Genomic DNA, 25,137 nt, shown 5'->3' on the forward strand with positions numbered 1-25,137 from the left:
AAATTCAACCTTGTATGTCTACAGTGGTCAAATAACAGTTCAGTTTCAAATGACAAATGTATTGTATTTTTTATTGATAAGAAGTTATCTTGGCTTCACAACAGCATGCACTATGTCATATAATTTATGTGTAAACTTGCCTGAAGCATACTTAGATGGAAGGCAAAGAACCTCCCAGCAGGATACCATCTCACACTGCTTGGCCAGCACATCTGCAGCTACATAACAAACCTGCAATTTCAAGATGATGAAGAGTGTCAATTCCAGGAGTTCATAGGATATCTGACTCTGAATATATTAGAGTAAATCTATGCAGATTGAATTAGCAAATGGTAGAGCAGTGCGCTCAATTTTTCATAAATAAACGAAGTGTGAGATGTTTGAGAAAACCCAAGGTCTGCTCTCTCCTGAAGCTGCATCTTCATGCTGTGCTCAATTTGCTGTGAAAGTGTTTTAATTTGCTTCACGCAGGAAAACTGTCTTATCAAGTGTGGAAAGACAAGCACCACACTGTGAAGCACAAATGACAACTTCAAAACTGGCATCGCCATCAGGGAGCAGAACTCACAAATCAGAATCAAAATCCAACTCATTTTTAGCATGCTCTTCTTAACTCTCTTGTTACTATTTCACAGTTCTGCTCCTTTAATCCTTCTTGCAAAATTGCACAATATTATCAACACTATTGGCTGAATATGCAAAACTGGTTAAACATGAATTGCATCTGCATTATAATAAAAGCAGCTTCTTCTTTCGTGTCCATCATCTATGTTTCAAATGTTCGGCCAGGTTCTTGCACAGTGGACAGCCTTCTCATTTGCCACCGCTAGATCTTCCAGGCAGCATTGTTCACCAAGAAGTGGGCATCTTAGTAGGTGTGACGGATTGTACAGATGTTCCACATTTACATTCTGTGTCTGCCGCATATACATAGCCCCATTTGCTCATATTGGTCTTGCATCGGCCCATCCCTGTACGAAGCCTATTGAGGGACTTTCTTCCAGTCACACCTGTGACCAGGTGGTAACTGTTCCTTGGTTGCGATTGGCATCTTTACGTGGTGGTGGTTTTCACTGTGTTTCCTTTCCCACAAGACTACTCTGGTTGCTTGAGGAGACTGTGACAGTAGCTTGACTGTGTGAAGGAAGCTCTTCCTTGACTTCAGCCATTTTGGGCTGGGTGATGAGAGTGACAGGAATGGCAAGTGTCCCCAACCTGCCTATTACGTTCAGTTCTACCGGCAACTGATCTGCGGATTCCTGGTGGAGCAATACCAGCCAAGACATGCAAGCTATACACATCCGTTGGTTTTAGACAGCCAGTGATGGATCTGTAGCTGTCATTAAGGGCGGCATCAACTTTCTTCGCATGAGATGATCTATCCCAAACAGGACAAGCATACTCTGCAGCAGAGTAGCACAGCACAAGAGCAGTTGACCGCAGTGTGGGTGCATTGGTACCCCACAACGAGTTTGCCAGCTTGCGTAGGAGGTTGTACCTCATCCTCACTTTGCCCTTCACCCTTTCGATGCGTTGCTTGAAGGAGAGTGTTCGGTCTAGAGTGACCCCAAGGTAGACAGGGTAGTCACAGTGTCTCAAAGCGACACCATTCCATGTTAAGGACAGCTTCCACCCAGCTTCGGGTTTATGAAGGTGGAACAGGCTAACTTGGGTTTTAGCAGGGTTTGCCTTCAGTTGGTTGTCCTTGTAGTAGTTTGTCAAGTCTAAGGATGATGAGAGGGTAGCATCTATCTCATCTATGTGAGTGCTCTGTGCTGCAAGGTCGTCCGCGTAAATGAAGCGTCGGAACACTGGCTGATCATTAGTGTACACATTGAACAGCACCGGAGCAAGGACGCTGCCCTGAGGTAGGCCATTCTTTTTGTTTCATCCATCAGCTGCGTTTATCATTTAGCTCAACATAGAAGCATCTGTTTTCCAGTAACTGTTGAATCAATTTGTTCAAGTGGAAGTCCTCTGTCATGCCATGGAGCTTGTTGAGGAGCAGCCGGTGGTTGATAGTGTCGTCGGCAGCCGTCAGATCAACAAAGACGATGCCAGTTGGTTCATTCCTCTCAAAGCCGTCCTCAATTTACTGAGTTACACTTGGCTGATACACAATCTCCCAGGCCGGAAGCCAGCTTCCTCTGGTATAAGGTGTTGTTCTGTGATTGAGCCTAGCCTGTTCAAGATGAGGCGCTCAAAGAGCTTGAAGAGGTGGCATAGTAGGGTGATCGGTCTGGAACTTTTTGCTTCTTTAGGGTCTTTCTCTGGCTTAAGGATAGCGATCACACGAGCTTTCCGCCATATTTTTGGTAGCTGGGAGAGGGTTACACAATTGTTGAACAGCAAGAGGAGCCAATCGTGTAATCTGCCCAATATGTTTGATCTGTTCTGTGCGACTGTCATCAAGGCCAGCTGCCCTGACGTTTTTGAGGGAATTGATTTCTGTCTGGTTTTCTTTGTTGTTAAAGTACCAGGTTGACTCTCTATCACCCTGATGCCATTGACTCCTTATGTGGCGCTTCTTATGTGGTGGTATGCCGTTCAGAAGCAGTTTGTGAGCAATCTGATCAGCTGTAATGTTAGAGCGCAGCCTTGCCTTCTGGTGGTCATTGTTTAGCTTCTTGATGGTTGACCAAGCTCAATTGACTAACTTAATTCCAGAGATCTTAGGTCAATGCCGTTGCTGGCCTCTGTGGGTCTCTTGTAGACATAAGACATCACAGTCATTCTCGCTGCAGAGCTTTCCAGGCAGTTGCTTTGAGGAAGGACATTCTTACGATTGAGGGAGTGCAGCGTAGGTTTACAAGGTTAATTTCCGGGATGGCGGGACTGTCATATGCTGAGAGAATGGAGCAGCTGGGCTTGTACACTCTGGAGTTTAGAAGGATGAGAGGATATCTCATTGAAACATATAAGATTGTTAAGGGCTTGGACACACTAGAGGCAGGAAACATGTTCCCGATGTTGGGGGAGTCCAGAACCAGGGGCCACAGTTTAAGAATAAGGAGTGAGCCATTTAGAACGGAGACGAGGAAACACTTTTTCTCACAGAGAGTGGTGAGTCTGTGGAATTCTCTGCCTCAGAGGGCGGTGGAGGCAGGTTCTCTGGATGCTTTCAAGAGAGAGCTAGATAGGGCTCTTAAAAATAGTGGAATCGGGGGAAATAGGGAGAAGGCAGGAATGGGGTACTGATTGGGGTGATATTGAGGGAGTGCAGCGTAGGTTCACAAGGTTGGAATGGCGGTGCTGGCTCAAAGGGCCAAATGGCCTACTCCTGCACCTATTGTCTATTGTCTATTGTCAGATGAAAGCCCCTCGGCATTGATGGACATCACTGTCATCATCCGTCTTCAAAATGATGCAGGCTTCCGGCGACAATCAGTGGGAGCCATCACTTGTTAAGACTTGGTAGGCTGGTGGTTGCAGGAGTTGGTACAATAGATACAGTAGATGATGGTGGTAGCAGAATTAGCTCAGAACCCTTCCAGTTTCCAGCCCCGTGACGTGGACGCTTCTGCTATGGGGCCATAAAAGTAGCTGTGTAAGTACCACATGAATGGTAGTGAGATAATTTACAGTGGCCTTTTTAATTATTGCAACTGGAGAGGGATCAGAGATTTTTCAGAATGCTGCCTAGATTAGAAGATATCAGCTACAAGGAGAGGTAGACAAACTTTGATTGTTTTTCCTACAACTCCGGAGATTGAGAGGAGACCTGAGAGAAGTATATAAAATAGTGAAAGGAATATTCATCTTATAGAAGTGTATAAAATCATGGGAGGAATAGATCGGGTAGATGTGTAGAGTCCCTTGTCCAGAGTTGAGAAATTGAGGACCAGAGGACATAAGTTTAAGGTGTAGGGGAAAAGATTTAATAAGAATCTGAGCAGTAACTTTTTCACACAAAGGGTGGTGAGTGCATGGAAAGAGTTGTCAGATGAGGTAGTTGGGGTAAGTACCACATGAATGGTAGTTGGGGCAGGGACTATTGCAAAGTTTAAGAAACCTTGGTACATGGTACATTTAAGAGATAGGTACATGGTTAGGACAAGTTTGGAGGGGTATGGGCCAAACACAGACAGGTGGGAATAGTGTAGATGGGACATGTTGGCTGGTGCGGGGAAGTTGTGCTGGTCCCATTCCCACACTGTATGACTCTACAATAGAAAAGTTAGACAGTCAAACCCTATTTTCCCTAAGGTGGGAATTTTAAAGACTAGATGGCATAGCTTTACAGTACTCGGGCCAAAGTTAAAGGACATGTGCTGGGCAGAGGGTGCTGGGTGCCTGCAATGCAATGCTAGGGCTAGTGGTGGAGTCAGATGCAATAGTGGTGCTTAAGAGGCTTCTAGATACACAGGGAATGGATGAATATGGATCATATGCTGATAAAGATTAGTTTAACTTAGCCATATGTTCGACACAGACTTTGTGGACAGAAGGATCCAGCCAAGCTCACTGGGTAATTTTTTATTTCCTTTCTCTGCAAATCATGACAAACACAATGAGCATGTGGATATAACCATTTAGAGGCAGGGTAAACCAACTGCCCAAATACTCAAATGACAGGCAATGCATTACTGGCATGTGAAAGGAAGATGTTTGCCTGCTGACTTTACTGCTTGAGCTCTTCCACCCATGTGCAATATGATGGCTAAACACTCAGGATACAAACAGGCAGGTGGAATGGGAAAATGCAGCTTAATATGAAAAAAAAAGTATGATGATAGATTTTATGTAGAACCATGAAGAGAGGTTGCGTGGAATAATGTAACCAAAATGTTCATAAAAGTCAATATGTCAGGCAACATCTATGGGAAGAAACTGTCAATGATGCAGGTAATGCCCTTCGACAGAACTCGGAGTTCTAAGGATTTCAACCAGAAAATTTGACCATTTCTCTTTCTACAGATGCTGTCTTTTCTTTTAAAATGTTTTTTTTAATTTTTTATTTATTTATTTATTTTTATTTATTAGAAGTAGACATATTATAAAATGTAGTAACATATTATAGTAAAAAAACTTTTCATATACATCAGTCATACATTATTAAAATTTTCCATTATCAATTACTTCTGCTTCTAGTGTTTTTATTTTTATAGAAAGAGGGAAAAAGAAAGGGTAGAAAGTTACAAATAAAAAAGAAAGCAAAAAAAAAACACAACAGAAAAACAAGGGAGGTGGAATGGGTTACCTGTAATACATCAATGGAGATAGGTTCGTAGGTTATAAAGTATAGTTTTTCATCTATTCCTGAGGTCAAGTTTCAGCTGGGTCCTCGTGCTGTGCCTATCTATCCCTTCAGATAGTTAATGAATGGAGCCCAAATTTTATGGAAAAGATCTTGTTTGTCCATTAAGACAAGTCTAATTCTTTCTAAGTATAGGGTCTCCGACATTTCCGTAATCCACATTTTAATTGTGGGGGTTATTATACTGTAATTGAGGAAATTTCTTTGGTTTGTTGTGAGTGTTAAGCTTTGTTCTGATATTCCAAGTATTATTAATTTTGTGTCTGGGTCCAGTTTTGTATTAATAACTTCTGAAGTTATTTCAAAAATATCAGTCCAGAAATGTTTAAGTTTTATACAGTTTGCAAACGTATGTGTTAAATTAGCCTCTAAATGTAGACATTTATCACAAATAGGAGAGATTTGTGGGAAGATTCTATTTAGTTTTATTTTAGAGAAGTGTAGTCTATGTAAGACCTTGAATTGTATTAAAGTGTGTCTGGCATTTAATGAACATTGATGTATTTGTTGTAAACTTTCGTCCCACATATCTTTCGTGATAGGATGACCTATTTCATTTTCCCATTTGTATCTATATGGTTCGGTCGGTGGTACCTCGTTATTTAGTAGGGTGTTATAAATATAAGCTATTAGTTTTTCAGTATTAGGATGCTTGTTCAGACATTCATCAAGAATTTCTGATTCCCTATTCCTGTAGACTTGTGTATTAGATTTAACATAATCTCTAGTTTGTAGATATCTGAAGAAATTATTTGAGTGCAGTCCATAATTCTGTTGTAACTCTTGAAATGAAAGAAAAGTACCTTTCCCATAAAGATGTCCTATATTTTTGATTCCATAATTTTTCCATTGTGTGAAACCTTTGTCCATAAAGGATGATTTGAATAAAGGATTATTTACAATGGGAAGGCAGAGTGGTATATTATTCAATTTTAAATCTTTTTTTATTTGTTTCCAAATTCGTATTCCACTATGTATTATGGGTCTTTTAAAATGTTTTTATTAGTTTTTTTCCAAAAAACAAAAACAAAACAAAAAACAAAACAAAAAGAATAATGATAAACATAACAATGATATTGATACATATGGATCAGGATTACATTAATCGCAGGTATAACCTAAATATGAGTCCAGTATCAAAATACACATTGAATATAGACCTCCCGATCTCTATGTAAATATAGTTAAATGTTTAAAAGAAAACTTATATATGTAGAAAAAAAATAAAAAGATAAAAAGGAAAAACAGAGAAAAAAGGAAGAAACAAAACAGAATCTGAGCTGAGAATTTCAACAATTTAAGTCCCTGTTTGTACTCAAGTCCGTTCCACCATATAAAGGTAAAATAATTTTTATAACGGTTGGAGAGGGAGCAATTTATGTTGTGTGAAAATGTTGAATACATTTTCCCCAAGTCTTATCAAATTTAACCAAGGGTTCAACAATGTCACTCCTGATTTTTTCTAAATTTAAACATGATATCGTTTCAGAGTACCAATGGAGTGTGGTCGAAGGGTTGGAGTCTTTCATTTAAATAAAATAGATCTTCTGGCGATTAATGTGGTAAAAGCAATCAGCCGATGGGCTGAATCTAACATTGTGGCTCCTTGATGGGTTCATCTAACAACAGAGACTAATTATGTGGTAGATTTGGCAAGTTCAGTTTCTTTAAAAACTCATGCATTATATTGGAATCAGTAGGAAATTCTGATTGGTATAGGGAGGTATAAAATTCCTGAAAGGATTTATTAATTTCATCATGGTCTACAGTTAGTGTACCATCCCGTTTAATCACTTTAGTAATCTGACGTTTGGCCGACACCGCTTTCAACTGATTAGCGAGTAATTTACCAGATTTTTCGCCATGTATATAAAATTAACTTTTGGTTTTAAGTAGCTGGTTCTCAATCGGTGATACTAATAACAAATCATATCTCAATTGAAGTTCAACTCTATTCTTATAGAGCTCCAAACTAGGAGCTTTTGAATATTTTTTATTAATTTCTTTAATCTCATCAGCCAATACACGTATTTCTTTTTGAGTTTTTTTTTAATCCTGCGGAGTATGAAATAATTTGTCCACGAATATATGCCTTAAAAGCATCCCAGACTACACCATTGCATATTTCTTCAGTAGAGTTTGTCAGGAAGAAGAAAGCAATCTAATCTTTAATAAAATTAACAAAATTTAAATCTTGAAGCAAAGTAGCATTAAATCGCCATTGTTTAGCACTAAGCTTGGAATCAGGTAGTTTGATTGATAGTTTCAATGGTGCGTGATCAGAAATAACAATTGCATCATACTCACATGCAGTGACCGATGAAGCTAGCCGAGAATCTATTATAAAGTAGTCAATCCTAGAATAACTATGATATACATGAGAAAAAAAAGAAAATTCTTTGTCATTTGGGTGTAAGAATCTCCAAACTTCTAACATTCCAGAGTCAAGTAAAAAAGAATTGATAAAACTAGCTGATTTATTTGGAAGCACATGATCAGATGTAGAAATGTCAATCAAGGGGTTCAAACAACAGTTGAAATCTCCACTTTATTAAAAAGTGTTCATTTAAATTAGGAAAGGATACAATTAACTGTTTATAAAACTCAGGGTGGTCAATATTTGGTGCATAAACATTCACCATAGCAACCTTTTGGTTGTAAAGAACACCAGTAATCACCAAAAATCTACCATATGGATCAGAAATTGTTTCATAATGAACAAACGGAATTGAGGAGTCAATAAAAATAGACACCTTTCACCTTAGGCTGTGAATTTGAATGAAACTGCTGTCCTCTCCAAAACTTGAAAAATCGTTGATTGTCATCTTGCCTTACATGAGTTTTCTGAACAAAAATAATCTGAGCATTTAGTCTACAAAGAACTTTTAAAAATGTCTTCCTCTTAATGGGATGGTTCAAACCATTCACATTCCATGAAAGGAAGTTAATAACTTTATCCATATTGTTTATAAAAATCATGTGGGATGTAAAAGGTTAATTTCTTAAAGCCTAATAGTTCATGATACTGGAAGAAGAAAAATCTAGGGCGTAGCCAGAAGTGACGACATTTCAGACATTTTTGTAGTTCAGATTCTGCACAAATGAAAAACACTAAGTAAGAAACAAAAGAGCCCCCCACCCACCCATGTAAAGCCCGAAACTGACCAATAGACAGTCAGTAAACTACCTAATCCCTTCCCTACCCCCATCTCTCCTAACAACAGCACCCAGCATAAAAAAAAGCATATTTGCCACTCAAAGCCAAAACACGATCAATGTTGTGGTTTGAATTCAGGGTTCCCATGCCGTTGAGAGGATACTCCCGACGCCGGAGCACCATCACCCGGCTAGAACGGCCTGGAACATCGGGCCTCCATAAAGGCAACTGAGGCATCAATGGGCCCGACTATGGGTGGACATGGGATGGGGACTGGACATTGTGCCTTCCCCCACAGTGGGAGCCATTGTGGGGGATGTTTTTATGTTTAAATGTCTTTATTACTGTTATGTCTGTATTCTTTCTTCATGTGCTGCATTGGCAAGAAGCATTTCACTACACCTAGGTGTATGTGACCAATAAAATAACCTTTGAACCTTTGAACCTTTGAAAAAAAAAAGTGCATGTTGGCAGTGGAGCTGAAGAGCAAGAGCTACTTCATATTATTTATCCAAGATCAAAATATAAAAAACAAGAACTGCGTTCACTTAATTTGTCTAAAGACAGGGGGAAAACAAATTCCTTCAATTTTAAAAATAGAAAAACTAACAGAGGAATTCTTAAAAATTAATATATATAAAAGAAAAACAACTCGTCCAGATAAATTCTGAATCATTACCAAACGATATATTGTCAAAAAAGGAACAGTAAATCTCCAATTATAACTTAATCAGCTATCAATTACTCCCCTTCACCCTCGCAAGCCTCCAGAAAGCTGGAAGCGTCTTGAGGATTGTTAAAAAATCGAATGTTACCATTAAAAAGTTGTATACGCAGTCTAGCTGAATAAAGTAAGGCTGGGCGCAACTTTTTCTTGAACAAATCAGACATTACGTTATGGAAAGACTTTCTTATTTCCAAAAGCTCGTAACTATAATCAGGAACAAACCGAAACTTGCATCCTTCATATTCAACCACGCCCAACGTTTTTGCTGCCTGAAGAATATTCTCCTTCATTTGCAAGAAGTGAAACCGAACAATCAAATGTCTCGGTTTATTACCAGATTTCTTCCCAATCCTGTGTGCGTTATCCAAAAATTGAAGATTTTCATACTGCTCAATGTTGAAAGTCTCCTTTATCATTTTAGAAGCATATTTTATAACATTATCTCCTTCTTGACCTTCCGGCAAACCAACGATTCGCAAATTTAGTCAACGGCTTCTGCTGTCTGACCTGAGTTTTTCCTGCAATTTCTGTATTGTTTCAGATTTCCAGCAACAACAGTTCTTTTTTGATTCTTACAGAATAAAGTATATTATTCTAAAAGGAGTGCAGGTGCAAAAGGACGTTGGGATGCTTGTGCACTAAACTTTGAGTTTGGTAAGACAGGTTGAGAAAGTGGTTACTAAAATGCACACAGAATTTAGAGAATAATTAATAGAGGCATAGAGTATAAAGCAGCCAGGTTATGCCAAATCTTTTTAAAACACTGGTCTGTCCTCAGCTGGAGTAGTGTCTTCTGGTTGCCACATTAAAGAGATGAGTACATCAGAGAGTCGAGAAAATATTTACGAGAATGGCTCAGGGGTTCCTGGGCTGAGGGACTACATTGTAAGGATAGTTTAATGTGTTCGTTCATAAGATGTGAATGCCACTGAAAAAGGTGGCATTTATTGCACATCATTACTGGCTCTATAAGTGAGGAGCTAGTTAACCACATTAAAGGGCCTGGAATCAGGTTTACACCAGAACAAAGAAAGGTGGCAGATTGCCTTCCCCTAATGAGCCTTCGTTCAATTAATAGGTTCATAGTTAGCATTAGCTGCAACAAAAAAATGAATTCCAAATAATAATAATAATAATAATAATAAATACTTTATTGATCCCCTCAGGGAAATTCAGATGTCCAGAAGCTCCCAACCAACAAACCCACAGATTCAAAACGAACGCAGACAGAAAATACATAGAATACAATGTGGACACTACCTGAGAGCAATAAATACTTAAAAAGACCAATAATTAACAGTTAAAAATTAATAATTGCAAAATGCATCCCCCTACAGCCTAGCGGTCCGAATTATAAAATCTAATGGCTGCAGGGGTGAAGGATCTCCTGAACCGCTCCGTTCGGAAAATGTATTTAATGACTTGAATTTAAACTCTCTTTCTGCCATTTATGCCGAAATCATATCTCTGGATCAGTGTCTTATGGCCAATGCGTTAACCAGTACACTATTCTTCACTTATAAAATGTAGGTCTGAACCTACAGGTCTGAAGAAGGGTTTCGGCCCGAAACGTCGCCTATTTCCTTCGCTCCATAGATGCTGCTGCACCCGCTGAGTTTCTCCAGCAATTTTGTGTACCTTCGATCTTCCAGCATCTGCAGTTCCTTCTTGAACACTATTCTTCACTTTCTGTGTTCTACAAATTGAATTCCATGTTCAAGATCATTTTGCTATGATGGTTTTCTATGCCTCCTAAATACTTATCTGCATTCATGGGTAGTAATTTCAGAAAATACTTCAAAAACAAAATTAGTGTTGAACATCTCCACTTTTAGGGGCAGCACAGTGGCAGGGCTGGTACAGCTGCTGCCTCACAGTGCTAGACCCGTGTCGGATTCTGAATTCAGCTGATATCTATATGGCTTTTGTATGCCCTCCCTATAACCAAAGACAGACACAAAATGCTGGAGTAACTCAGCGCGCATTCCTTCTATCCAGAGATGCTGCCTGTCTCGCTGAATTACTCCAGCATTTTGTATCTATCTTCGGTGTAAACCGGCATCTGTAGTTCCTTCCTACATTCTCATTATAACCACGCGGTGTTCCAGTTTCTTCCTGCATCCTAAAGATTTGCAAATTTGTAGGTTAATTGGCCTCTGTAAATTGCCCCTTAGTGTGTATAGAGTGGATGTGAAAGTGGGATAAGATAGAATAAAGTGAACGGGTGATCGATGGTCAGCGTGCTCTCGGTGGGCTGATAGGCCTATTTCCATGTTGTGTCTCTGAATTAAACCTACATTTTTTAGAACCAAGGCAATTTGGAGTTCTGATGTGCAGAATTAGTATAGGTACCATAATTCTTGTTGATTTAGGCTTCAGGTGAAAATGGTGCTTTATACATTAAATGGTACAGTAACAACCTCCATAGGGAGCAGCAAATAGCAGAGATATGCAACTCATAGGAGCTCATATTCAAAAGGATGTCAGAACATATTGTGAAGGATGTCTCATTAGTGGATCTGATCCAAAATGCATCTGCTTAAATCATTAGTGTTCATAGAATAGAAGATTTACTGACTTCAGATTTAGGTCACACCACCTCACTATTGTCCTATAAATGATTGGGATGAAGTTAGCTGATTAGTAAGTTTGCAGACAACACAAACAAATAGCAGAGCTGTGGATAGTGAGGAAGGTTGTCAAAGGATTCAGAAGATAAGGACTAGTTGGACATGTGGGAAAAGAAATGACAGATGATGTTTAATCTGGAAAAGTATGAGGTGTTATACTTTGGGAGGTCAAATGTAAGAAGAAAATATATGGTAAACAGCAGAACACTTAGGAACATTGATGTATATACTGTAGATCGGAAAGGTTCAGAGGGATATGGGCCAAACACAGGAAAATGGGAATAGCTGAAATGGGGCATCTTGGTTGGCATGGACGTGTTGGGCCAAAGGATCTGTTTCCATGCTGTATAACTCTATGACTGTACAGAAGAAATTTGAGGTGAATGTCCACAGCTCCCTGAATGTGGTAGCACAATATAAACGGTGGCAAAGAAGACATATTTGCTTCATCAGTTAGGGTGTTGACTATAAAAGTCACATTGCAGCTGTTTAACACACGGGTTTGACCACATTTGGAGTATTGTATGTGGTTTCGGTTGTCCCATTACAGGAAGAATGTGGAGGCTTTGGGGAAGACGATCACAAGTATGTTCCATGTGTAGGAGCCGTGAGGCGAGTTTGGACAAATTTGTCTCTGGACTGTCAGAGGCTGAAATGTAAGCTGATAGAAGTATATAAAATTATGAAAGGCACAGACAGGGTAGATAGTCTGAGGCCAGTTCATTGGCTATATTTAAGAGGGAGTTAGATGTGGCCCTTGTGGCTAAAGGGATCAGAGGGTATGGAGAGAAGGCAGGTACGGGATACTGAGTTGGATGATCAGCCATGATCATATTGAATGGCGGTGCAGGCTCGAAGGGCCGAATGGCCTACTCCTGCACCTAATTTCTATGTTTCTATGTTTCTATAGTCAGAATCTTTTTTTTCCAGTCAAAATATCAAAAACGTGAGAGTATCGCATTAAGGTGCGAGGGGGAAGGTTTACGGGAGATTTATGAGCTAAGTGGTTTCTTGATTACACAGAGAGTGGTAGGTGCTTGGAACACACTGGTTCAATGATAATTTTTGTCACGTGTACCTAGGTACAGTGAAACACTTTGTTTTTGTATACATTACACAAAGTACGCAAAAGGTTGCCACGTATCTGGTGCCAAAAAAGTTACAAATTTCACATTAGAGTCCCAATAGTCTCTCTGTTTTCGGCAGCCCTCCCCCGTTCCTGATCTTTGGGGCTGAGCAAGAGATGAGCCTCTGACCCACTCCAGATGGGTTCCGCGGCTGACTGCCTGTTGGGGTTTGGCAACTACCTGTGCGGCCCGCGTCCGTCAATGACGATGGTTCGGGGCTGAATTCAGAGATGGTTCCCGTCGCGCCGGTGGCTCAGGGCTGTATTAGGAGGCAGCTCACGTTGATGCAGGTGGCTCGGGGCTGAGCTTGGAGCCAGTTCCCCTCAACAGGCCGCAGCCTGAAGGTTGTTTGTGGTCCGGACTGTGGTCGTTTGTCACCACTGCCAGTGTAAGTGGCGGAAGCAGATATGATAGCACTGTTAAGAGGCATTTAGTAGATACAAGAACAGGCAAGGAATGAAGGATATTGCTCTCATGCAAGCAGATCTGCAGATGGTCAGCACAGATGTTATAGACAATACACAATAGACAATAGGTGCAGGAGTAGGCCATTCAACCCTTCGAGCCAGCACCGCCATTCACTCTGATCATGACTGATCATCCACATGTTCCTCTGCTGAGCGCTTGTTTTCATTGTGAATTTTGATACTAAAAGCCATAGCTTTTTAGAATAATAATGAATACTAGACCATATGCAGTAACAAGAATTTCATAAGCATCTGATTTATTGTTAATCTGGGATTAAATTATGCTTGCTTGTGTGGGTTGAATCTGATGTGTAGGTTCAGAATACATACAAAAAAAGCACATCTTCCTACTCAGTAAGATTTCCCAGGCATCTATATGCCTCCTTGAATAACCTCCATCCAACACTATTGGAGAGAGCCTGCTGCTAAGATTTTGCCGCTGATACGAAGAAACTACTGAAGAAGAAATGTTCAAATTGTAAACCTGACCAATATTATCTGAAGCTGGAACACGATAAAGTGATGAGAGAGCCCCCGTGGTCTGTACAGGATTTATGAGGCTTCCAGTTGAAGGAGCTGTCCATGAGGCCACACTGCAATTGAGCATATTCCAGGCATTGCACTGCAAGACATTTTTAAACAAGGTGCATCCCAGACAAAGGATCAATGGGCAAGGGATAGCATGAACGATTGGTGTCTTAGTTCTTATTTAATTAGATATATTAGCCTGTGCTTTTTTAAATTTTTTATATAAAACATCTGACTTTATAACCATGATATGTGTGTACAAATTTTACACACATCAGGAAATCCCCAAAAATTGTTGAAATCACATTGTGACAAAATTCCACTACACTTTCTCTGCACATTTGCATGCTCTGCAACGGAGAGAACCCACCACTCCTGACAAACCTCCAGTCCAATGCATCAACCCACAAGTTATCCTTTGAGCTTAGCTCAGAGATACAGCATGGAAACAGCCCAGTCTACGCCAGCCATTGGTCCCTCTATACTAATTCTATGACCTACACACTATGGGCAATATACAGAAGCCAATTAAGTTACAAACCTGCACGTCTTTGGAATGTGGGAAGAAACAGGAGCGCCCGGAGAAAACGCAACTGGTCACAGGGAAAACGTGCAAACTCCGCACAGACAGCACCCGTGGTCAGGATCGCACCTGGATCTATAGCGCTGTGAGGCAGCAGCTCCACCAACTGTACCACCCTTCCAAACTCCACAAAGATTGCACTGGAGGTCAGGTTCCACCGGGTGGCGCCGCAATGGCTATCTCTCCAACAGTCTCATCCTTGTCCTTCTTGTTTTTTAGTATGTTAAATATAGGTTTTAGTGTTCTTTAGCAGCTTGTTTTATGTGGGAGGGTGGGGGGGGGGGGGGTTAGGGGAAACTTTTTTAAATCTCTTACCTCGACGGAGATACAATTTTTTTTTCCGTATCGTATCTCCATCTGCAGTGCGGCCTAACCTCGAGGAGTTGCTGGTCCCTTCGTCAGGGATTGACCTCGGAGCTCCAACCATGGGAGCCTGTGGACTTTAACATCGTGGAGCTCGCGTTCCCTGGTTAGGGATCGACTTCGGGGCTCCAAGCCGCAAGAGCTTTGACCGTCCCGATCGCGGGAGCTTCGATTGCCCCGTCGTGGGAGATTCGATCGCGGCTGCGGGAGCATCAATCACCCCGACTGCGGATGGTTCAACTCCCCCGACCGCAGGAGAATAAAGAGAGAAGATTAGACTTTATTGCCTACCATCTTCTTCTTCTTCTTGCGTATGGCGTGCACAGCCTTAAGTTGTAGGACTAGTTGTTCTATTTGATCTTATTTGATTGTGCACACTAGGTTAATTGCATTCGTCGAAACAGGGCGGACTACCTGAAGGTTGCAATCTCCCATCCCATTGCCTACCATCACAGTGACGAATGTGGGGAATCTGCTGTGGTGGATGTTTATGTTAACTTTTATGTAGTTTTGTGTCTTGTTGCTTTCTTTAGTATGGCTGTATGGTAATCGAATTTCACTGTACCGTAATTGGTACATGTGACAATTAACTGACCTTTGAAACCTTTGAGGTTCGGACCCAGGTCTCTAGCATTGCGAGGCTGCAGCTTTACGAGCTGTACCACTGTGCCACCCTCTGTGTCTGGCCCCTGGCTGATGCAGTGATGCAGGTCTATGTGCCCAAAGTAGTTGACATTTCAATCTCCAACACCAAATAGTCTCGATAATATCTTGAAGGAACATGCATGGGAAGCATGTACTCATGTTGTGAGAGCTGAGACTATTCTCCTTTTCCACCTTCCAGCAATTATCAGGACAAAGGACAAATATGTTTGTTCCAGTTGCAGTGGCATGGTGGCGCAGCGGTAGAGTTGCTGCCTTACAGCGCCAGTGAGCCGGGTTCGATCCTGACTACAGGTGGTGTGTGTACGCTGTCTGTACACTCTCGCTGTGATTCCACGGATTTTCTCCAAGTGCTCCTGTTTCCTCCCACACATCAAAGACGTACAGGATTCAGTAAAAATTGTAAATTGTCGCTAGCGTGTAGGGTAGTGCTCATGTACAGGGATTGCTGGTCTGCAGGGACTCCGTGGACCAAAGGGCCGGTTTCCACACTGTATCTCTAAGCTAAACCTATAATAATAATAAGCTCCAGGTTTGTCTAAAAATGTATACTACTATATATCTGTGTAGCTAAATTATTTGTATTGATTAGTATTTTTCCAGTTAAGTCCAGTATATCATTTGTGAGTAATCAGTTCTCCTATGCCCATGCATGGCAAGTCAACTGGAATGTAGATATGTGCAAAAAGATAGTGGTTTACTTTTTTTTAATTTACTTTGACCTTTTGCTCAGGAATTTCAGTTGCAGGAAAATAAAGTACTGTGTTCTCTATATGCCTAAGGCACATCATAAAATTGACTGACTCCATTTTTCTCAGTTTCTTCCAGTTATTTTCACTGTCGCTTGGGAATACAAAATGCCTCTGTCTAGGCTATGTAATTTGACTTGTCATGCAAACAGACTAGCAAGTGTCCAGTTGGGGTTTATCATGATAGCTGGAAGGGAAGAAACAGAAGATGCGTGTAATCCTTGAAGATTAATGCCTCCTCTGCTCTCACCTGACAGGCCTGTTTCTTGTGTTATAATAATCAGGCATTTAATACTGCAACATATCATTCACTTCACTCTGAATAAGAACTGAATTAGAAAGTTTAGCTATTCAGAAGTATTTTGGCACAGTGAACACACACTAGCACACAGAAATAGATGATGGTTTAAACAAAACCTCCTTGTGAAACATAGCATTTGTTGACCCTCTTTACCAAGGCATTTTTCTCCTTCTTGCATATTATTTGGTATTGATCAGCAAGATAATAGAAGTTAGATTTTGTGCCCATGGCCTAAACATAAAATATAACTTCTACAGGTTACGGTAGGCAGCATTTTAACAGGTTGCATCATAGGCTGATTCGGCAATTCAAACGCCTATCAATGGAGATTCCAAAAAGGGATGAACACTGCCCGGTCCATCACAGTTACTGACCTCGCCACCATCAGGTACAGCAGGCAGTGAAGAAAGCGAATGGCATATTGGCCTTCATAACAAGAATAGTTGAGTATAGGAGCAAAGAGGTCCTTCTGCAGTTATACAAGGCCCTAGTGAGACCACACCTGGAGTATTGTGTGCAGTTTCGGTCTCCAAATTTGAGGAAGGACATTCTTGCTATTGAGGGAGTGCAGCGTAGGTTCACAAAGTTAATTCCTGGGATGGCGGGACTGTTATATGTTGATAGAATGGAGCAGCTGGGCTTGTAAACTCTGCAATTTAGAAGGATGAGAGGGTATCTTATTGAAACATAAAAGATTATTAAGAGTTTGGACACGCTAGAGGCAGGAAACATGTTTCCGATGTTGGAGGAGACCAGAACCAGGGGCCACAGTTTAAGAATAAGGGGGAAGCCATTTAGAACGTAGATGAGGAAAAACTTTTTCACACAGAGGATTGTGAATCTGTGGAATTCTCTGACTCAGAAGGCAGTGGAGGCTAATTCTCTGGATGCTTTCAAGAGAGAGTTAGATAGAGCTCTTAAATATACCAGAGTCAAGAGGATATGGGGAGAAGGCAGGAACGGGGTACTGATTGTGGATGATCAACCATGATCACAGTGAATGGTGGTGCTGGTTCGAAGGGCAGAATGGCCTACTCCTGCACCTATTGTCTATTATCAAAGGGACCTGAAGGAGGTGCTGGTTCAAAAAGGCAGCCAGCATTATCTGGATCTATACCACCATGGCCACACTCCAGCTAACGGGAAGAAGGGAAGAGGCGTATGAACAGTGTAATGCCCAGGTTCAGGAATAGCTCCTTCCCAATGACCATCAGGCTATTGAACACTACAAACTACCACTAAACTACAAACTTCAAACTGCCTTGGTTACACTAGGGGCTTCAAGCTTTTTTTTCTTTTGCACTATATGTTTTTTTTAATATATTGAATTTCTTTTTTATATACTGTATATGTTTATTATATTATCTATTATGTACTGTGTTTACAAACTTGTTGGATTGCTGCAAATAAGAATTTAATAGTTGTGTTTTGGTACATATGACAATTAAACACTCTTGACTTTCACTTTATATCTGTAACTTATCATCTGATTTTATTATAATTTACAGACTTTATCATTCTGCGTTCAGAAGGGATTTACCTGGAGAACTGTAAGCATCTATAATATGTCATATACATTACTGTCAGCAAGAAATCACAATGATGAATGAAAGCATATCGTCCATCAATGCCAGGAGTCTGACATATCTTCATATTGAGTGCAACTTTATCCTACTCTTAATTTGTTTTCCTTTTAAAAATATGTATCTGTTTCCTTTTGAAACTGTTACCAATTTGGTTTTGGGTATGTTATCTCAATGCATTCAATTTGTTACTAATGAAAAGGATCACTGCTATAAATAAGTGGAATCAGATCCTGCGGCTCAAATTGCCCACATCGGCCAACATATCCCGTCTACACATCTTACCTGCTGTATTTGGCCCATATTCCTCTAAACCTGTCCTATCCATGCACCTTTCTAAATGTTTCTTAAATGTTGCGACATTATCTGCCTCAACTACTTCCTCCGGCAACTTGTTCCATATACCAACCACCCTTTGGATGAAAAAGCTATCCCCTCATGATCACCCCTGGGGTGGGAGATTGCAACCTTCACGTGGTCCACCCTGTTTCAACGAATGCAATCAACCCGCCGTGCACAATCAAATAAGATCAAATAGAACAAGTTGTCCCACAACTTTAGGCTGTGCACACCATACGCAAGAAGAAGAAGAAGATCTCCCCTCATCTTCCTGCGTTCCAAGGAATAGAGTCCCAGCGTACCCAACCTCTCTCTGTAGCGCAAGCCCTCGAGTCCTGGCAACACCTTCGTAAATCTTCTCTGTACCCTTTCCAGCTTGGCAACATCTTTCCTATAACATGGTGCCCAAAACTGAACACAATACTCTAATGCGGCCTCACCAATGTCTTATACAACTGCAACATGACATCCCAACCTATATTCTTTCTATACTCTGTTTAATGCTCTTTCAATCAAGTGATGCTGCATTCAGGGCAAAAATCTAATCAGAAGATCCCAAGAAGCTGTAAAATTTGGAAAATTCACATTTAAGAATTTATTTGGGCAAATTTCACCAGAACTACTGCATTAAAAGATGTTTCTTCATAATTCCTGACATCAGCTACCTGCAGTGACCACATTTGCTCCTAAGAATCATGGGAAGAATGCCAAACCGGAAAAAGAATAGTCTTCATAATACCCTAAGCAGCTGTATAATAGATTGTATTGGAGATAGGGGAAACTGAGGTGGAGAATATACATATCTTCAGTATATCTGGGCACATTTCAAAATAACCTGCAGCATGACCTCCCAACTTGTATACTCTTTCTATTTAATCCTCTTTCAAATTGCAAAGATTAGTGGGAAGCCAGAGGATTGGGAAGCTTTTAAAGAACAACAGAAGGTAACTAAAAGGGCAATACGAGGAGTAAAGATGAAATATGAAGATAAGCTAGCTAATAATATAAAAGAGGATAGCAAGAGTTTCTTCAGTTACATAAAGAGTAAGAAATAGGCAAGAGTGGACCACTGGAAAATCATGCAGGAGAACTGATAATGGGGAATAAAGAAATGGTAGAGGAGTTGAATAACTTTTTTGCATCAGTCTTCACAGTGGAAGTGACGAGGGTCCTGAACTTAAAGAAAGGTAACTTTGAGATAGGAATTGGCTAGGATAGACTGGCAAATGATACTTAAAGGGTTGACGGTGATGCAATGGCAAAGATTTAAAGATCGCATGGATGAGTTACAATAATTGTTCATCCCTGTCTTGGGTAAAAATAAAACAGGGAAGGCGGCTCAACTGTAGCTAACGGGGGAAATTAGGGATAGTGTTAAATCCAAGGAAGAGTCATATAAATTGGCCAGAGGAAGTAGCAAACCAAAGAACTGGGAGAAATTTAGAATTCAACAGAGGATAGAGGGCTTAATTAAGAGGGGGAAAATAGAGCATGAAAGAAAGCTTGCTGAGAATATAAAAATTGACTGTAAAATGTTTCTTAAATGTTGCGACATTATCTGCCTCAACTACTTCCTCCGGCAGCTTGTTCCATATACCAACCACCCTTGTAAAAGTCCGGAAGTGGTGGCGCTGTGAAACGGCTGCGGCTCGCCTGCAGTCTGTCTGTTGGTTTTTTTTGTGTTGTTTTTTTTGTCTTGTTCAGTTAAACCTTTGGTTATTAGGTTGTGTTATGTGTGGGGGGGGGGGTGAAACAGGGCTTTCTGCCTCTCCCTTCGGGGGGAATGCGACTTTCTTGTCGTATCCCCCTTCTCTTCCTCCGTCTGAGCTGCGGCCTAATGGCGGAGCTGGTGGCCTCCAACCTGCGACCGACCTCGAGGATCCGGAGGTAGAGCCAGCCAGTACTCACCAACGCGAGGCTGGCCGTCTTCGAGCTGCGGCGGCGTTCGGGCAGCAGCTCGACTCGGCGCTCCGGTGAGGGTGGACGGCGCGGGGCTGAGACACTCCTGTGAGGGCGGCCCGGCTCCCAGCTGGAAGGCGCTCCAATGTGGGCGGCCTGGGTCCCGGCTGGAAGGCGCTCCCGTGTGGGCGGCCCGGTGCGGGGCTGAGACGCTCCCATGTGTTCTGGCGTTCTGGCGGCGGCGACCTGAATCCGGGGCTCGGCCGCGGGCCAGTGGATGACATCGTCGGGAGTTCGCGGGTCACAGGTTGATGCCTGTTTTCCGGAGCTCCCGTGGCAACAACTGCGTCTGCTGGACTGGAGGGCGGCAGCTTCGACCACCCCCGGGCCGCGGAGCTTGAACCGCGGGACTGACTTACCATCGCCCGGTGGGGTATCATCTCAGCGCAGAGGGAGAAGAGGAGGGAAGAGACAGCAACCCTAAGACTTTTGCCTCCATCACAGTGAGGAGGTGCTTGGTGAACTCACTGTGGTGGATGTTAATTTGTGTTTATTGTGTGTTGTTTATTATTACATGTATGGCTGCAGGCAACGACATTTCGTTCAGACCGAAAGGTCTGAATGACAAATAAAGGATTCAATTCAATTCAATTCAAAAGCTTCTTTAGATATGTTAAGAGGAAAAGATTGGTGAAGGCAGATGTAGGTCCCTTACAATCAGATACAGGTGAATTTATAATGACCAGTTAAACAAGTACTTTGGTTCTGTCCTCACTAAGGAAGACACAAACAATCTCCCAAAAATACGAGGGGACTGTGGATCAAGCATGAGGGAGGAACTGAAGGAAACTCATATTAGTCAGGAAATGGTATTAGGTAAACTGTTGAGATTGAAGGCAGCTAAATTTCCAGGGCCTAATGGTTTGCATCCCAGCGTACTCAAGGAGGTGGCCCTAGAAATTGTGGATGCATTGGCGATCATTTTCCAATGTTCTATAGACTCTGGATCAGTTCCTGTGGACTGGAGGGTACCTAATGTAACCCCACAGAGAAAACAGGGAATTATAGACCAGTTAGCCTGACATCAGTAGTGAGGAAGATGCTCGAGTCGACTATTAAAGATGTAATAACAGTACGCATGCGCCGAACTGAGAGGCAGCAAGTCCTTGTAGCTCAGAGTTTTGTTTTAGCGTTTTAGCGTTTTAGTGTGTGTTGTTTAGTGTTTTATTTAGTTTAGTTTAGTTTTTGTGAAGGACAAGGACAAGGACTTGGATACAAGTCCTTGTAGCTCAGAGTTTTGTTTAGTGCTTTAGTGCTTTAGTGTGTTTTGTGCGTTGGCTGCTGCTGCTGCTGCTGCTGTGCAGTAATTTTTACACAGCATGTGTAGAGTCGCGTATAGGAGGGATGAACTCCTTATGTGGCGACGGACAGCTTACGGAATAAAACACCATATTCCGTCTGAGCTGAAGAAGCCGTTCCGTGGTTGCCGTGCAGGTGCCAGGCTAAGGGCCAGGCTAAGGGCCGGGAGGTGGAGATACAAGCCGTTTCTGCCATCGATCCTTATGGGGAACGTCAACTCATTCCCTAACAAGTGTGAGGAGTTGGAGGCCCTTATGAAGAACCAACGGGCCTACCGTGAGTGTAGTCTCATGTGTTTTACCGAGACGTGGCTGATGGACATCATCCCGGATTCCTGTGTGGATCTCCCCGGCTTCACTACGGTACGAGCAGATAGAGACCCGGGCGAGTGGGAAGATCAAAGGTGGGGGACTTGCTCTGCTTGTGAACAATAGATGGTGTAATCCAGGTCACATAACTGTGAAAGATAAGATCTGTTGTCGGGATATTGAGCTCCTGGCGGTTGGACTGAGACCTTATTATGTACCGAGGGAGTTCTCCCACATCGTCGCCATTATTGTTTACATTCCTCCTCGAGCGGAGCCTGTAGTCGCATGTGACGTCATCCAAGAGACTGTAGCGAGATTACAGACCCGACACCCGGACGTACTCATTGCCTTATCAGGGGACTTCAATCATGTGAACATCAGCCCCCACTTGTCAGGCTTCTCACAGTATGTTGACTGTCCCACAAGGCACAATAAGACACTGGACTTGTGCTATGTCAATGTCAAGGAGGCCTATAGTGTCTTAGCCTTTCCACCGCTTGGCAAATCAGATCACAACCTGGTTTATCTAAGGCCTTCTTACAAACCCTGTGTACTGAGACAGCCTACAACCACCCGGTCTTTCAGAAAGTGGACACCAGAGGCCAGTGAATCACTGAGGGACTGCTTTCAATGCACAGACTGGGACATACTGATGGAGCCACAGGAATTAAACAGCTGTATGGACATCGACAGGATGGCTGGATGCATAACGGACTACATCAACTTCTGTAGGGATGTTGTTGTGCCAGTAAGAACTGTTTGTTGCTTTCCCAATAACAAACCTTGGATTACAAGCAACATCAAGAGCCTCCTAAACGAGAAAATGGAGGCTTTCAAGGTTGGTGATCGGGAAAAAAATCAAGAGGGCACAGCACCACTTGAAAAGGAGTATGAAGCAGGCAAAAGGGGACTATAAAAGGAAGCTGGAGAAGAAACTGCAGTACAACAACATCAAAGAGGTGTGGAGAGGAATGAAGACCATCACTGGCTTCAAGGAGAAGAGAAGCCAGCCATCAGGAGACGTGGACAAGGCCAATGAGTTTAACCTGTTCTATAACAGGTTTGATCTGGTATCCCCTCCCACCTCTACAGGTGCAGCCTCTCCCCCACCATCACCTCCACGAGGCAGCCCCCCCAACACCACAGCTGCAGCACCTCCTATGCCGGCATCTCCTCAACTGTTCTTCACGGCGGACGAGGTGAGAGCTGAGCTGAGGAGGTTGCGCCCTGGTAAAGCAGCTGGCCCTGATGGTGTATGTCCCAGGCTACTAAAAGACTGTGCGGCTCAGCTGGCGGAGCCACTCCAGACCATTTTCAACCTGAGCCTCCAGTCAGGGAGGGTACCAGGTCTGTGGAAAACATCATGTCTCGTGCCGGTTCCCAAAGCAGGGCGGCCGACCGAGATCAACGACTACAGACCGGTGGCCCTTACATCCCATATCATGAAAACAATGGAGCGGCTACTCATTCGTCTCCTGAGACCACAAGTCCAGCACGCACTCGACCCACTACAGTTTGCATACCAGGAGAACATTGGGGTGGATGACGCAGTCCTCTACATGCTGCACCGGATCTACTCCTTTTTGGACAAACCCGGTGGCTATGTGAGGATTATGTTCTTCGACTTCTCAAGTGCGTTCAACACCATCCAACCCCTGATTCTGAATGACAAGCTTAAGAAGATGGAGGATTCCACATTTATCTCCTGGATATACGACTACCTGACGGGTCGACCACAGTTTGTCAAGCTAGGGGACAGTGTCTCTGGCACAGTGGTGTGCAATGTTGGAGCCCCACAGGGAATGGTTCTGGCCCCGTTCCTCTTCACCCTGTATACAGCAGACTTTAACTATAAGTCTGACACATGCCACGTACAGAAATATTCAGATGATACAGCGATTGTGGCATGTGTAAGGAACGGGCAGGAGGAGGAATACAGGAACTTGACCAGTGCCTTTTGTGCCTGGAGTGAAGAGAACTGTCTCATCCTGAACACAACTAAGACTAAAGAGATGGTGGTTAACTTTGGCAGGTCCAAGCTCCCCCTTCAGCTGGTCAACGCTGCAGGGGCTGACATTGAGGTGGTGCAGACATATAAATACCTTGGAGTGCACCTTGATAACAAACTAGACTGGTCTGTCAACTCTGTCTCCCTCCACAAAAAAGGCCAGAGCAGACTCTTTTTCCTCAGAAGGCTCAAATCCTTCAATGTGTGTAATGAGATGCTGCACATGTTTTACAACACTGTGGTTGCAAGTGTTATTTTCTACGCTGTTGTCTGCTGGGGCAACAGCATTAGTGCAAAAAACAACAAGAAGCTGGACAAACTGGTTAAACGAGCTAACTCAGTGTTGGAGGGGAGAGTAGACTCTGGGATGGATGTGCTTGAGAGGCGTATGAGGCACAAGGTGCAGGTCATCCTGAAAAACCCCAGGCATCCCCTCCATATAATTCTGGAGAGTCAAAAGAGCACTCGGAACAACAACCGGCTCCTCTCCCTGCCCTGTAGAACGGAGCGGTTCAGGAGATCCTTCACCCCTGCAGCCATTAGATTTTATAATTCGGACCGCTAGGTTGTAGGGGGATGCATTTTGCAATTTTTAATTTTTAACTGTTAATTATTGGTCTTTTTAAGTATTTATTGCTCTCAGGTAGTGTCCACATTGTATTCTATGTATTTTCTGTCTGCGTTCATTTTGAATCTGTGGGTTTGTTGGTTGGGGGCTTCTGGACATCTGAATTTCCCTGAGGGGATCAATAAAGTATTTATTAACAACGCATTTGGAAAGCCGTGACAGGATCGGTCAAAGTCAGCATGGATTTATGAAGGGGAATTCATGCTTGACTAATCTTCTGGAATTTTTTGAGGATGTAACAAGTAGAATGGACAAGGGAGAGCCAGTGGATGTGGTGTATTTGGATTTTCAAAAAGCCTTTGGCAAGGTCCCACACAAGAGAATAGCGGGCAAAATTAGAACACATGGTATTGGGGGTAGGGGATTGACAAGGATAGAGAATGGTTGGCAGACAGGAAGCAAAGAGTAGGAATTAATGGGTTCTTTTCAGAATGGCAGGCAGTGACTAGTGGGGTGCCACA

General features: G+C 42.4%; 1 long non-coding RNA gene across 1 annotated transcript; it reads left to right on the forward strand.

The window, feature by feature from the left end:
* The first annotated feature begins 2,327 nt into the window (after positions 1-2,327).
* LOC116973216 lies at positions 2,328-22,714 on the forward strand. Its single transcript, XR_004412023.1, has 3 exons — positions 2,328-2,364; positions 21,763-21,766; positions 22,705-22,714. It is a non-coding gene; the product is annotated as an uncharacterized LOC116973216 (long non-coding RNA).
* The last annotated feature ends 2,423 nt before the right edge of the window (positions 22,715-25,137 follow it).

Source organism: Amblyraja radiata, chromosome 5 (assembly GCF_010909765.2).
Source record: "Amblyraja radiata isolate CabotCenter1 chromosome 5, sAmbRad1.1.pri, whole genome shotgun sequence".
Lineage (NCBI taxonomy): Eukaryota > Metazoa > Chordata > Chondrichthyes > Rajiformes > Rajidae > Amblyraja > Amblyraja radiata.